This window comes from Chelonoidis abingdonii, chromosome 2 (assembly GCF_003597395.2).
Source record: "Chelonoidis abingdonii isolate Lonesome George chromosome 2, CheloAbing_2.0, whole genome shotgun sequence".
NCBI lineage: Eukaryota > Metazoa > Chordata > Testudines > Testudinidae > Chelonoidis > Chelonoidis abingdonii.
In genome coordinates, this window is record NC_133770.1 from 22,736,776 (window position 1) to 22,752,668 (window position 15,893).

The 15,893-nt window shown below is 42.4% G+C and overlaps 1 protein-coding gene across 3 annotated transcripts in view; it reads right to left on the minus strand.

Moving 5' to 3' along the window:
• The window catches only part of PTPRN2 (protein tyrosine phosphatase receptor type N2), a 1,143,575-nt gene that overhangs the window by 560,477 nt on the left and 567,205 nt on the right, over window positions 1–15,893 (minus strand). The window lies entirely within an intron of this gene.

Genomic DNA, 15,893 nt, shown 5'->3' on the forward strand with positions numbered 1-15,893 from the left:
CGGCAGCCAGGCCCGGACAGGGAGCAGAGGGGTGGGCCACCATCTCCCCAGCCAGACTCTCTCTCAGGCGACTGTCACGCTGCCAAGAGCAGCAACCCATAGCGGCCAGCTTCAGCCATGTGAGAAGCAGTTCCCTCCTACTCCCCACCCAGGCCCAGCTGCCAGGAAGAGCGGCCGAACGTGGGCACAGTGGGAGAAGGTCAGAGCCCCCACCCGCCGCAAGTAGCTCAGTGGAGCTGGGAGAGTGAGGCAGTGCCAGACTGTGCAGAGGTCAGAGAAGTTGCTGGGCAGAGGAGACATGTGGGGCAGTCACATGTCCTCACTTTTTGATTGTGCCTCCCCTCAGTATCAAGAGGCATGAGTCATCTGTGCATGGTTGTGTGGGAACTTGCAACTGAGACTGTCCACTATCAAGCTGTGTGCCCTGACAGTAGGCCGCTGTGTGTGTGATAGTGTGATTTTTGTGGGAGAGACACCAGTTCCATAACTTTAGTGCTTCTGCACAGAGGTAGGGCAACCTGGCTCCTTCCTGTCGATTTATGTAATACTACATGCTGTGTTATCTGTTAGAATTCTCGAGTGTTTTCCTTTGATCAGCTGGAAGAAATGGGTGCAGGAATTCCTGACTGCCCTGAGCTCGAGAAGGTTGACATGGAGAGATCTCTCTGTGGACGACCACTTACATTGTGTCGTAAGGTTGTTTAGATGGGTGCCCCATCCTTTCAGTGATGCATCAGTGGTGAGAAGTATTGACAGGGAAGTTTGCAAAAAGGGGATCCCTTTGCAAACATCTGCTGGATTTTTCCATTATTCCAGGGAGTTCCTGACCTTGGTGGGCAGAGACAGTGATTTGTCAGTCTGTCTGTTTGCTCTATAGACCGAGCTGAACCACATCAAGAGACACTGCATGTGAAACCTGGCATGAAGTACTGCAGCTGTGCCAGCTGCATATATCCCAAGAGTTGGCAGCAGTGTCTGGCTGATATTTGAGGGCGGGTTTGTACTATGTCTGCGAGCATGAGCAGGGAGAAGAACCATGCTGCGGTAGGAGAGCTTTGGCCTGTAACGGGTTGAGGTCGGCCCCCATGAATTCCTGGCCCTGTGCTGGGATAAGGGTTGATTTCTGGGCATTGATCTGTAGGCTCAGTTCTGTGAACAAGTCTGTAATGGATTTGGTTACCTGGTGAGCCTTATTGAAGGAATGGGCTCTGAGGAGGCAATCGTCCAGGCTGGGGTAGGTCATGACCCCTGAGGGTGAAGGTGAGCAGCCACTACTGACAGGACTTTGAAGAATATCCTTGCAGCCAATGATAGCTTGAAGGGGAGTACTCTGTAGTGGTAGTGGTCTTGCCCCAGAGGAAGTATAAGGTATTTCCTCTGGGATTGTAGGATTATGGAAATACATGTCCTGAAGGTGGAGGGCCAAAAACAGTCTCTCTGTTCCAATGCTGGAATGATCATTGCCAGAGTGACCATCTTTAATTTTTTAGCTTTGACAAACTTGTTGAGTGCTCCCTTCCTCTTGGGTATTAGGAAATAGCGAGATCACAAACCTCTGCATAATAGATGTTGAGGAACTGGTTCTATGGCTCCTAATTGGAGGAGGCGACCTCTTTCTTGTCATAGTAAACTCTTGTGAGAAGGGTCCCTGAAGAAGGATGGGGAAGGGTGTTGTGGGGAGGGAGGTGAAGTGGACGGAATACCTGGTGTGAACCATTTCCAAGACAGTCTAATGTTATATGTTCCCAGGAGCTGCAGAACATGGACTAACACATCAAAATTGATGTTTGGAGGTGGACAATTGTGACATGGAGGGTTGTGAACCTGATGATTTGCACCTAGAGAACTTAGATTTCTTTCTTCGAAGTTCATAAAAGCATTTAGTCAGGATTGAGAGGTACGTGATTTTTGTTGGGGCTGTGGACTAAATTTTCTCTTTTGTCCAAGCATATAGAGCTCTAATGAGCAGAGGGTGGCCCTGGAATCTTTGGGCGTATGGAGGGACAGGTCAGTCTTCTCTGAAAACAGTTTAGTGCCTTCAAAAGGAAGGTCTTCAACAATCATCTGCACTTCTTTAGGGAAGCTGGAAAGGTGTAACCATTATGCATCTCGCATAGCCACCACTGTGGAGATGGACTGGGATGCTGTATCAGATGCATTAAGGGCTGACAAGAGCATTGTTTTGGGTACTAGCTGTCCTTCCTGGATGATAGCTCAGAACTGGTCACACAGACCCTGGGAGCTGATCAGTCTGACAAAGTCATAATTCACCGTTAAGGCTTAATAATTTGCTGTTTGAAACTACAGTGTAGCTGAGAAGTAGGCTTTCCTCCTGTACAGGTCCAAGCATTTCCAGTCCCTGTCACAGAAAGTGGATCTCATTTGGTGCTGGGGGCCCCAGGAATTTACCACGTCTATGACGACAGAGTTGGATGGGGTGGGAAAGAAAATTTGTTTTCCTAGCTAGGAAATGATATTTATCAGCCGACTTACAAGCAGCCGTCACCGGAGCTGGTGTCTGCCATATAACTTTTACATGGTCCAGGAGAGCATCATTGATGGGGAGAGCTATTCTGGAGGACAAGGAAGAGTGCAGGATGTCAAGGAGTTTGTGATGAGTGTCCTAGACTTCCTCCAAGGGTATCTGCAGTGGTGTCTGCAACTCTTTTTGCCAAGTCCTGGAAAAGCTGGAAGTCACCAGCTAGGAACGGTGGTAGGTGCATGATTACTTCATCTGGTGAAGAGGAAGAGATGTTTGTCCTTCGAGTGACCTCTTCTTCAAGCCTGCCCTCCTGTCCCACCCAATCTCTTCTGGAGGTTCTGGATGCCGCAGCTGAGGGATAATGTCTTGGGGGCTAAGAGGTGAGGCTGGAAGCCCAAGAAGTGTGGGGGCAATATGCTGCCCACAGATTCCAGTATAGCCACTGGGGCAGTGGAATAGAGCTCAGTCGTGGCACCCAAAGCTGGCCATACTGTGCAGAGGGTGGGATGGGGCCAACTGAGGGTAAAGCCAAGGAGCCTCTTGATAGCAAGTACCATAGGAAGCATGGAAGGAATAGTGGGAAACGACCTCCTCAGGCTCACTGTCTGATTTTTCCACTAGAAAGAGGAGGAGCATGGCAGGGTACCAGAGAAGTCTACCATACTCAGAAAGGACTCAATACCATAGTCCCCAGTGCTAAGATGAAGAGACTTTAGTATATCAGATACCCTGGGGCCTCTTGAGTCCCAGAATTCCAGCGGTGCTAACTGACTGGGTGCCACTGGTAGTACAGAGGGAATTGCAGATCTCACCTGCACGCATTGCTCCAGTGCTGGATGGGGCACCGATGACATAAGAACGGCTATACCTGGTCAGACCAAACATCCATCTAGCCCAGTAGCCTTTCTTCCAACAGTGGCCAATGCCAGGTGCCCCAGAGGGAATGAACAGAACAAGTAATCATCAAGGCATCCATCCCCTGTTGCCCATTTCCAGCTTCTAGTAAACAGAGGCTAGGGACACCATCCCTGCCCATCATGGCTAATAGCCACTGATGGATCTATCCTCCATGAACTACCTAGTTCTTTTTTGAAACCTGTTATAGTTTGGCCTTCACAACATCCTCTGGCAAGTAAACCTGTGGATTGTGTGGAAAAAATACTTCCTTTTTTTTTTGTTTTAAACCTGCTGCCTATTAATTTTATTTGGTGACCCCTAGTTCTTGTGTTACGAGGAGTGAATAACACTTCCTTATTTACTTTCTCCACTCCCAGTCATGATTTTATAGACCTCTATCATATCCCACCTTAATCATCTTTTTCCAAGCTGAAAACTCCCCGTCTTATTAATTTCTCCTAATCAGTTATGTTGCCCTTTTCTGAACCTTTCCCATTTCCAATATATCTCTACTGAAATGGGACGACCACATCTGCATGCAGTATTCAAGATGTGGGCTTATTATGGATTTATACAGAGGCAATATGATATTTTCGGTCATGTTATCTATTCCTTTCTTAATAATTCCTAACAATCCGTTTGCTTTTTTTTGACTGCCACTGCATATTGAGTGGATGTTTTCAGAGAACTAACTACAATGACTCCAATGCAGGGCTGGCTTTAGGAAGTGCAGGACCCGATTTGAATCGTTTCAACGGGGCCCCGGCAGGGATGACGCACCCGGCAGTGGTCCCGGTCTTCAGTGGCACTTCGACAGCGGGTCCTTCACTCACTCCAAGTCTTCGGCACTGAAGGATCTGCTACTGAAGACCGAAGCGCCGCTGGGTGAGTAAAAATTAAAAAGCTGCCTAAGTTAAGAGCTTTTCTTTAGGACGCAAAGCCCTCTCAGGCACGGGGCCCTCTTAGGGGGAATCGGTCTAAAGCCGGCCCTGACTCCAAGATCTTTCTTGAGTGGTAACAGTTAATTTAGACCCCATCATTTTATAAGTATAGCTGGGACTATGTTTTCCAATGTGCGTTACTTTGTATTTACCAACATTGAATTTAATCTGCCATTTTGTGGCCCAGTCACCCAGTTTTGAGAGACCCTTTTGTAGCTCTTTGCAGTTAAGTCCCAAGCAGACTATCTTGAGTAGTTTTATATCATCTGCAAATTTTGCCACTTCACTGTTTACCCTTTTTTCCAGTTCATTTATGAATGTGCGGAATAGGACTGGTCCCAGTACAAACCCCTCAGGGACACCACTCTTTACAACTTTCCATTCTGAAAACTGATCATTTACTCCTAGCCTCTGTTTCCTACCTTTTAACTACTGGTAGTTACCAATCCATGGATCCCCCTTGTCCACATGCTTGTTGACCCCGTCAAAGAATTCCAGTAGATTGGTGAGGCATGATTTCCCTTTATAAAAACCATGTTGACTCTTCCCCAACAAATTACGTTCATCTAGGTGTCTGACCATTTTCTTCTTTACTATTGTTTCAACCAGTTTGCCTGGTAACTAAATCAGGCTTATTGGCCTGTAATTGCCAGGATCACCTCTGGAGTCCTTTAAAAATATTTGGCAGCACATTAGCTATCCTCCAGCCATTTAGTACAGAAAGCTGACTTAAATGATAGGTTACAAACTACAGCTAGTAGTTAGTAGTGCTGCAATTTCATATTTGAGTTCCTTCAGAACTCTCGGGTGAATACTATCTGGTCCTGGTGACTTATTACTGTTTAGTTTATCCATTTGTTCCCAAACCTCCTCTAACACCTCAATCTGGGACAGTTCTTCAGATTTGTCACCTAAAAAGAATGGCTGAGGTTTGGGAATTTCACTCACATCCTTAGCCATGAAGATCGATGCAAAGAAATCACTCAGTTTCTCCCCAATGGCCTTATTGCCCTTGAGTGCTCCTTTAGCATCTCAATTATCCAGTGGCCCCACTGGTTGTTTAGCAGACATTCTGCTTCTGATGTACTTACAGGTTTTTTTACTGTTGCTTTTTGAGTCTCTGGCTAGCTGTCCTTCAAATTCTTTTTTTTGCCTGCTTAATTATATTTTTACACTTCATTTGCCAGATTTTGTGCTCCTTTCTGTTTTCCTCACTAAGATTTAACTTAACTTTTTAAAGGATGCCTTTTTGTCTCTCACTGCTTCTTGGGTCCAGATGACAGTACTGAAGCTACAATGAGTACTGGTAGCATCTTCTTACTGGAGTGCTCTCCACTCCCATCTTTGCCCATTGGCTTGGTACCTATGCCCATCAGGTCCTTAGGTACATCAATGGTACCTGCTGCATCAGATCTTTATGAGCCATGGGAACCAGACTTGAAGCATCTCGGTGATGACAGTACTGAAGATACCGAGTGTGCCGGAGATCTTTTGTGGCTAGCTCAGGACTCACACTTTGGACTCACCGCTCTCTTTTTTGATGACTTACGAGAGGGGTCCTCTGCTGATTTATTTTGCCCATGGTCTTTGGATGTTGAGGGCTGTGCAGAAGACTCATGTCTTCTGGGTGACTCCTAGTGAGGATCCAGGGAAGGCTATAGAGCTGCCTCCATGATGATCTTCTGACTCAACTCCCTGTCCTTTTGAGACCTAGGTCTGAGCAGAGAGCACACTTTGGAATATGATGCAACTTATGCAGCCGGAGTGTTTGGCTGCTACTGGGATGGTGTTTTTGTAGGAAAGGCACTTCTTGAAGCCTGATGAACCGGGATACTCCTTGGGGGGCAAGAATCTCCGACAAAAAGGGGGAAAATAAAGGGTTGGGTTTTTAAAAAGAGAAATAAAAGAAGAGGCTACAACTAAGACTGAAGAGACTAAGTAATAAAAATGTTAAAGCTAAGTATTGCAAACAGTCTGCTAATGGCTCCGGAACTGAGGGCGGCTTAGGTCACGTGCACTGGTTAGCCTCATGGCGGGGCATGGAGAGGGATAGCACATCTGTGGACCTAATGGATACTGCTACAGAAATTCTCCAATCAGCAGCAAAGGGATACAAGGTCACCTACAATGGCGCATCCACAGAGATACTACTCAAAGAACCACTAGCCTCTTCCTTCAAAGCCCTTGTGTGCGTCACCTCCCTAAGACATCATACATGTTCCACCAATACCGGAAGCAAGAGAACAAACATTTCTACCACATTCAGTTCATCTGCCCCTATACATTATCATCAAGCCTGGAAAGTGCATTTTCATACTATTATTTTTCTTCAAAAAAGAGGCTGATGGTCTGATTCTAAGACATCAGTGTAAGTGATTTTTTGTTTTGTCTTGTACTCTAAATAACAGGGCCATTTTTCATGAAGCTATGCAGTAGCAATGCTGCCACGAAGGGTTTTTATTATTTGGTGGATATGGAGGCTGTTTTTTATGAAGACAAGATTACAAATCACACATTTTTTATATTGTAAAGACAGTCTTTGGTTGTCCCTAGGTAAAGAAGATTTTTCTCCTTGTAACAGCTGAAGTAATTTATCCTTATGCTCCACAAAGTGCTTAGTATTTGTTTTTATGTACAGTCTAAAATTATTAGGTTTTGTTTTCCATGTTCCAACCTCTGAAGATCTATAATCAATCTGCCAGGTGAGTGGAAAAACTGTACCTTGCTTTCCTAACAAAAATCAGCATACAATGCTATCACCTCTGAGTTTAGTCGTTTTTTGTTGTTTTTTAATTCCTCTTTATTTACAGAGCTCCAAAAGACAGGTTGATTGTTCAGTAGGTAAGGCACGTTAATTTGAAACTATCACACTCTTTTTTAGATACAAGTTTCATTGTTAAATGCCTTTTTCTTATTATATTTCTTATTCTGTCTCCTTTTAATCTATCTTTCCACATTATCTTGTTTAAGTGTACACAATACTTAATGCACATTGTGCCATTTGGGTCAGATCTCTAATGTACTGCATAATAAATGTAAAGAAATCTAATGAAGGCAACATTCAAGTTATAGAGTTAAAATAAAAGGTGTCAGGAAATGCAAATATTAATGGCCCAACATCAAGGTTAACTGAGCCATGCTGCACATGTGTAGTACTTTGTGTTCCTGTTTTTCTGGGAAAATTGTTTATTAGATGCCTCTTTATAAGATACACACCATGAAACACAGTAGCAGCAGCTTGGAAGAGTTAACATGATGTGCCATATTAAGACAGAAGTTTCTGGAAAACTATAGCTTAGCTTGCAAAATCTTTGGGACTTTTTGTCTTTTTTTCTGTGTTCATACTAGAGTGACCAAATAGCAAGTGTGAAATTGGGACAGAGGTGGGGGATAATAGGCGCCTATATAAGAAAAAGACCTGAATATCGGGACTGTCTCTATAAAATTGGGACATCTGGTCAACTTAGTTCATATCGTACCTAGCATACAGGATCCCTGATCCTTGAGTGGGGCCAGAAGCACTACCACAATATGAAGACAAATATGTTTCAATCACTGTGATGGGGTGTTCACCCCACACAAGTTCTGGAAGAGTTAGAAGATAAAGTGGGCCAATTAACTGCCCAAACTGCACCTGGAGGAGGAGCCAAGGAGCAGAGAATTGATTGGAACAGGCTCAGCTGGGCAGGAAGAGGTGGGACCTATAAGCCAGGAAGTTGGCAACTGAAGAGGCAGGAAGGAAGCAGTCCTCAAACACTCCATGTGAGAAGGGAGGTGTGTCTAGTGCTAGAGGCAAGTAGCCTACAGTCACTCCCTGGGAGGAGGGAGTGGGGCATGCCAAGCCCAGAAAAGGGGGAGAGCCACGGAAGCAGGCAAGGCTCGGGGCAAAAAGCAGCAAAGTATAGGGTAAGTCAAACGTCAGCTGTTGATGACAGGGTCCCTGAGCTGGGACCCTGAGTAGAGAGCAGGCCCAGACCCCCTACTAGCCACTGACTAAGTGGCAACAGTGGGGTAGTGAGCTGAAGACTGTCTGAGGACTTTGAAACCCCAGAAGTGGGGAACATGTCTTGTGACCTAGCTGGAAGACTGAGTCATGAAGTGGAAGCTGCAGTTCATGAAGTGAGAGGGGTCTTCAGAGCGAGACGACAACAGGAGAGACACCGCAAGGAGAAGACGTGACAGTTGGCTGCAGCTAATCCCCCAGGACTGGCAGGAGGAGGGGCCATTAGCAGTGAGTGAACCCCATGACAATCACCCATTTACAATCACACACATGAAAAATGGTTAAGCAACAACCAGGCTCCAGAAGCCCTCTTCCCTACCAATTGCTTGGTGAAGTTAAACAGGGAGAATTGGTATTGTGATGCTACATGGGACATCTGAACAAGGCCAAATTAGGCTTTGCTAAAAAAAACCAGATGTCTCCTGAGCATCCTCAAAAGTAATTATTACAATCCTATAGAACTTCAGAATGAAACCAAATTTTAAAAATAGTTTTGGACATTTTCAGCAATTGACATCAGTGAAGCTACATCAACTTACACCAGCTGAGGATCAGCCTTTTACATTTCAAATGTCAGTTGTTGCATCAGTGCAAGAAGAAAATGTGGCATTAATTCTTTTAACATGTGAAATGTGTACTTTCCCCTCCCATCTTCACAAGGTCAAAAATGGCTTGAGGGATTTTGATCAAACTTGTCAGAAAATATCACCTTTGCATTTAGAACAAGCCTGGACAATTTTACCTCACGTTATCACTTAGATTCAAGCCTGCAAAGAACAGCATTGACTTTACTGGGACTACTCATAGTGTATAAAATTAAGCCCATGCATGAGTCTTTGCAGGATCAAGGCCTTTGTGAATATTCCTCACTAAAAGGAAAGCTCTTTATATCTAAGAATAGCGCTTGAACCTGTGAGGAGGTGCTGAGTGCCCCGACCCCCTGATTCCCAAAGTACACAGATGATGGTCCATAAGTTTATGGGTTTTGGTTTACCTTCCAACATTAGAGTAAATAATATGCAATACATAGGGTAAGTGAGTTTTTAAAAATTAGAATTTACCAGATATGACTCTCATAACTGCTTTTGCCTGTTCTACTAAATGATTGATTATTTAAATAATTAAAAGCAATTTTTAAATATTAATGACAATAGTAGAAAATCTTTCTGTGCCACTTAGTTGAGAACAAATGAAGTCCTTAAAACAATTATACTTTGGTTATAAATTCTTCTGTTCTAAACTGATTTAAGGTTAGGAACATCTCACAGCATTCTAGTCCATAGATGAATGGTTCTCAACCAGGGATATGTGTATCCATGGGGGTACTTAGAGGTCTTGCAGGGGGTACATCAACCCATCTAGATATTTGCCTAGTTTTACAACAGGCTACATAAAAAGCACTAGCAAAGTCTGTACAAACTAAAATTTCATACAGACTTGTTTATACTATTCTATATGCTACATATAGAAATGTAAGCACAATATTTATATTCCAATTGATTTTATAATTATCTGGTAAAAATGAGAATGTAAGCAATTTTTAGTAATAGTGTGCTGTGACACTTTTGCATTTTTGTCTGATTTTTGTCAGCAGGTAATTTTTAAGTGAGGTGAAACTTAGGGGTACACACAAGAAATCAGATTTGTGAAAGGGGTACAATAGTCTGGAAAGGCTGAGAACTACTACTACAGATATTCTAGCACTCAGTACTGCTATACAGCTGATCATGGCAACTGGTTTCCAAGCTTCCGACAAGGTGGCAATCAATTCACTACAAAGTTGAATTTCAAATAACCAAGAGAACAGGCATACTCTTTGTCATGTTCTCCCATAACAGGCAATCTCCATTTGATCACATGAGGTACAAGAACCAAAAGAGAGGAGTTTCATCTAAAAATCAGAAATACTGCCAAAAAATATTAGTCTTTAAACTTGTGGAGGCAAGAGAAGGAAAGGACCCGCACAGATGGGTGTAGACAGCTGCCAAGATCATGCAAAAACAGAGGGAGAAATCAAGAAGACAAGTAGGACTGGCTAGAGCCCATTTGATAAGATGAAAGACTTCATGGATAATAATCTCCTCATAGCCTGCTTCTCATTATATATCTCTTGTGTCTCCTCCAGAGACACTCTTCACAAAAAAGGAGAAATATATTAACATTACCCAAAGAATTCAACAACCAATATTAGTAACATTTTCATAGCTTCAGAAATGGAAGCAATGGATTGGATAGTTAATTCCCGGATTACAATGAGTTCAAAGAAATGTATCATGAGAAGAACCTTTAACAGATTAGCAAAAAATGGTCTCTAAAAAATGTATCGCTGTAACGTGCTTGGATGCTCTGCAAGAATGAGGCCCACACACACTGTGAGTTATTTGGCTTTAATGAAGGTAAAGTGACACATCCGCAATGGGGACCCCGGGCGTTGCTGTCACTTAGACGGGGAACCCAGCACCAAAGCTCAGCTCGGCCTGGGTTGGAGTCCAAAGGCGGGACCGGGAACATACAGCTATATATACACAATACAAAAGCAACTCAGACATATGCAAAAAGGGACTTCCCACAGGCTATGTCCGCCCCTTGGCCTAAGGCCATACAAACTGGTTTCAACCAGTTAAAAGCGTTATAACTGGCATGCCGGTGTCCTACAATGACCAGCCACTTAGCAAGCAGGGGCTTTTCACAAGGCCGCCGAGAAAGCGGAGACACCCTAGCTAGGCCATGACACAGTCTTCCGCAGTCCCCTACAATCGCACAAAGTTCAGATAGTATTTAGTCAACAGCTGATATAATCTGTGGGATAAAGGCAGAATGCTCTGGATGCATCAGAATAAGTGAGATTTCAGTAAATCATTAGCCTCTTCTCATTCAAATCCCTCCTTGAGATTATGCTGTAGCATAGAAGAAGTGAGTAGATAATAGCCATTAGCATTTTAAAATATGTTTTTAATTGAGCAATCCCTATAAGGACAGATCTAAACTGAATAACCACAATCATCCCTTGTTCTCCCTACTCTTTCACTCTCAACTCGACATGTCACATGTAAGATGGTAAGATCTCCTGAGCAGGAAATGAATCTCTCTCATTTTTTCTGTAAGCCACCTGGGACACTTTTCATAAAAATAATAAATAACAGTAGAATTAATGCAATAATCATACTGCTGACAACAGTGAAGACAAGCACAAAACGTACAGGAAAACCTATAAGCTCGGATGCAGTTTGATCTACTGAAGAGTTTAGAGAATTGGGAAGTCAGGCAGCCCTTGCTTTCCCACGGACTAATTCACTCCCTCACCTTTGGAAAGTCATTTTTTCTCTCTGCCTCTGTTCACCAATTTGTAAATTAGGGACTTAATACTTACCCTCTTTACAGCACATAAAGAGCTATGGATGAAAAGTATTATGAATATTTACATTATGCAGTAATATGGAAAGAAACCTTTTTAGCCTATAAAGATGACCACATTTCATAGGTAAAATGAGTGCTGGAGAATACTGAAGCACATAAAAAATCATCTCTAATTCTTTAGGCTCTGAGAAGAGTTGCTAAAATTAAGTCAGAATGATTAAACATTTCAATTATATTGAATGTGAATAGAGACCTTTGTTGCAAATTTTTAAAAAACATTTGATCCAAACATTATAGCTATATTATAGATGAACCAGTTGTAACCCCATAATTAAGATGTCATTGAAAAATGCATTTCAAGTGGAGACTTATTCCCTAGAATTCATTTAAAAAACCCAAAATGTTTTCTTCCAAGACTGCCACCTGATTAAAAGGATCCAGATTGAATTTCTGTTGAAGTTTTAAGTGATTTTGTTGAATTTGTTAAACATTAGAAGCATTATACCAAGAGTGTCATAAATATCTGCCTAAAGTTGGACTCCAATGCAGATATTTTCGAAGTGGTTTAGGGGATTTGAATATCTAGCCATTTTAATGGGGACGGGGTGTCTAAATCTCAAGTGGCTTAGCAAAGCTCTGCCTTAAATTTTTATCTAGGCAACTAAACCAATGGATTGGTTTTTAAAACAGACTGAGGACCCTGCAGCAATCATTACACTTCAGTGTGAACTTCTAGGTGCTTAGAACTTTTGGAAATCAGGCCACTGATTTAGAGCCCATGTATGGATTTAAGAGCTTAACTTTAGGTTCCTATGTTTTGAAAATTTTGACATTAAATTACCTGGCCCACATTCTCTCATCCTGTTCTGGCCACTTTGCAGCAGTCTGGCTGAGCAAAGCATCAGAATCCAGCAGTAGCAGGCCAGCTGCGAACTCATCAGCACAAGGAAGATATCAGCTAGCATCAGGGGAATAAGCAGCCCCTACACAAACTGCCACCTTGCACTGTGATGCAGTTGGGGTTGTACAGCTATGCCAATTATGAACAGGCATAAATAAGCACAGCCCGTAAATTGCTTTAATTTACGCCAATGGACGGGGGTTGGCACAAATGCCCCATGAGAATCAGGGAAACAAACTTACTCTGTAATGCTGCTCCCCCTCCCCCATCCTCTATTCTAAGCATATTTAGTGCAGAAGAGAATCTGAACTAACTGTTTTTTGAAATTTTCACTGGAGCTGTAAGATTTCTCAAGTTTTAGAACATTGCAGGGAAGGGCCTTTTCCGTGTTTATACATCCTAATAGTGTCTGTGGTTTAGCAAATATCATATGATTTAATTTTTACACAGTAAAGTATTTGTAAACCTATTTGTGAATAAAATGATGCTCCATAACCCAAGGATTTAAAAATGATATGTTTCTAGTCCTCATGGTGATGACATTGTGGACCAAGTGTAAACCAATGCAGTGTTGACCTGTCTGAGTCAGCGAACAGCCTAAAACAATGAGAACTGCCTTATTCATCTGAATGTGATTCATTCTAAAACTTTTAATTCTAAAAATGATGTGTTTTGAATGTCAACATTGTTCACTGTTTTACAACTGATCATTTTAGTACATATATTCAGCTACCATGGCAAAAGGATCTGATGCAATGTTTGCTATTAAGTACATCTGATGATAAATTGAATGTTGCCAAAGTTTTGATGTCTAGAGCTTTACGTTTTCACATCACTTGTAGATTCCAAAATCTAAGATATGAGCTATATTTAAAGTGTATTAACCTGCATTTTTAAAACATAATCAATATTACAATGTCAATTTCTGCTGTGATATTTTAGCCAAATTATTGTTGTACAGTATATTTTATAACAGGAATATAATTAATTTGATTATTTTTGATGGAGAATAAGTTCTGCATGTATTTTTTGCAGAATAGGTAAGAATGGGAAACAATTCTTGGTCAAGAGCTTTAGAGCTCACTTTGTTAAGTGATTATGCACTTCACAAAGCACAGCTATAAGGAACACTCCCAAACTTGGAAGGGCCTGCACCTCCTTGACTGTGGGGCGGGGCAGGGGCGATGGGCAGGGAAGGAGGGAGGATCATCAGAAAGAGAGCTGTAAATTTCAAATAATAATAAGAGAATCATTAAATAAGTTTAGAAGCATTTTATGAAGAATTCATTTTTCCCACATTTGCACTGGTTTTATAGCATTTCTTTAGGTCACTGTTTTTTAATATTGGGAAAACACAGAACTTCAAACTTGTTATATTCATATATCTTAATAATGTCTCCAGTACGGAATAAGTGAGAGAGTGAACTTTTACACAGACAGGAATAGTTGGCATACTGGATTTCACAATAGCTACACAAGCAGGGCCGCCAAGAGGGGGGGCAAGTGGGGCAATTTGCCCCAGGCCTCGGGCCCCGCACAGGCCCCCACCAGAGTTTTTCGGGGCCCCTGGAGTTGGGTCCTTCACTCGCTCTGGGAGCCCTGGAAAACTCTTGTGGGGCCCAGGCCCCTGGAGCTTCTTCCGCGCTGGGTCTTCGGCAGCGGGTGGTCCTTCTGCCCTGGGGCAGAAGGACCCCCTGCCGCCAAATTACTGCCGAAGTGGGACCTGCTGCTGAAGTGCTGGGTCTTTGGTGGTAATTCGGCGGCGGGGGGACCCCCCCGCGGGTCTTCAGGGCACTTAGGCGGCAGGTCCCAGAGCAGAAGGATCCCCTGCCGTTGAATTACCGCCAAAGCGGGGGGGGCCCCCCACCGCCAAAGATCCCAGGCGCCCAGAATCCTCTGGGCGGCCCTGTACACAAGTACCACAGTGCCCATAAGATACAGCTCTCCTCCTTACCATAGTAGCAGGTATGTGTATACACACAATTTTCACATAAGCTAGCCAAATATCTAGCCCAGGGGTCGGCAACCTTTCAGAAGTGGTGTGCCAAGTCTTCATTTATGCACTCTAATTTAAGGTTTTGCGTGCAGTAATACATTTGAATGTTTTTAGAAGGTCTCTTTCTATAAGTCTACAATATATAACTAAACTATTGTTGTATACAAAGTAAATAAGTTTTTTAAAAGATTTAAGAAGCTTCATTTAAAATTAAATTAAAATGCAGAACCCTCCAGAACGGTGGCCAGGACCCAGGCAGCGTGAGTGCCACTGAAAATCAGCTTGCGTGCCGCCTTCGGTACCGGTGCCATAGGTTGCCTACCCCTGACCTAGCCTAAGTACTACCATCTAGTTAAACATCAGTTTCCCCTTACCATAATGCTTGGACTATTTACACTCAGCAGAATTCTCCTTCACTGTCCCCTCACCATCATGCTATGTTTAAATATACACAGATGATTTTACTTTGATATCTCTTTACACTAATACCCAGATACACATGTGTGCCAGTTTCAGATCAGCTCTCTTGTTACTGTAATGCTGGGACTACAAATATACAGCTATTTTCACATCATCCCTTCCATTACCATAATGTTGAGTGTTCCGCACCATTATATTAGCACTATATATGCACAGCTGGTTTTACAGCAGCCTCACACACTAGAGCTCTGTGCATTAAAATGTTACAAATCACTTCTTCTCTCATACATAATGGGCCTGATTCTCTACTGCCTTTCACCTTGCATAATCAAAGTGAGTCCAGAGGGTGTATAAAACCATATAAAATCAAAATGATGGCATTTTACATCTGTTTTGCACTCACTTCACCCAAGTATAAGACAGTGAAGATCAGCCCCAGTATTTCAATCATAACACTCACATAAGTATAAATAAGAAATCAAAATGTGTTTTTCTAAAAATAAAATAAATGCATTAATGTGGATTGAAGGTTCTCTGGAAACCATTTGGTTTAGTATATTTTAAAAAAAATAGTATATTATGACAACTGTGATTTCACACTTGAAAAATATGACTTATTGAGTATAGAAATGCAATAGGATATGACTTCAGGTTGCTATGTTATTTTTTTTAATTGAGTACACTTATTGAAATGCAGCACATGAAAGATGGTGTTTTAAAATCCATTCAGTTAAAGATTTCCTATATTTTTAATGCTTTACTTTTATTGATGGAGTCCAGTAACCTTAACTCTATGGAAAAACAAATAGATACACTTCATGCTTTTATACCATTTGCACTCCTTGCAAGACTTTAATGTGCACTGATACCGTATGTTCAAAAGCAAGACAGTATAT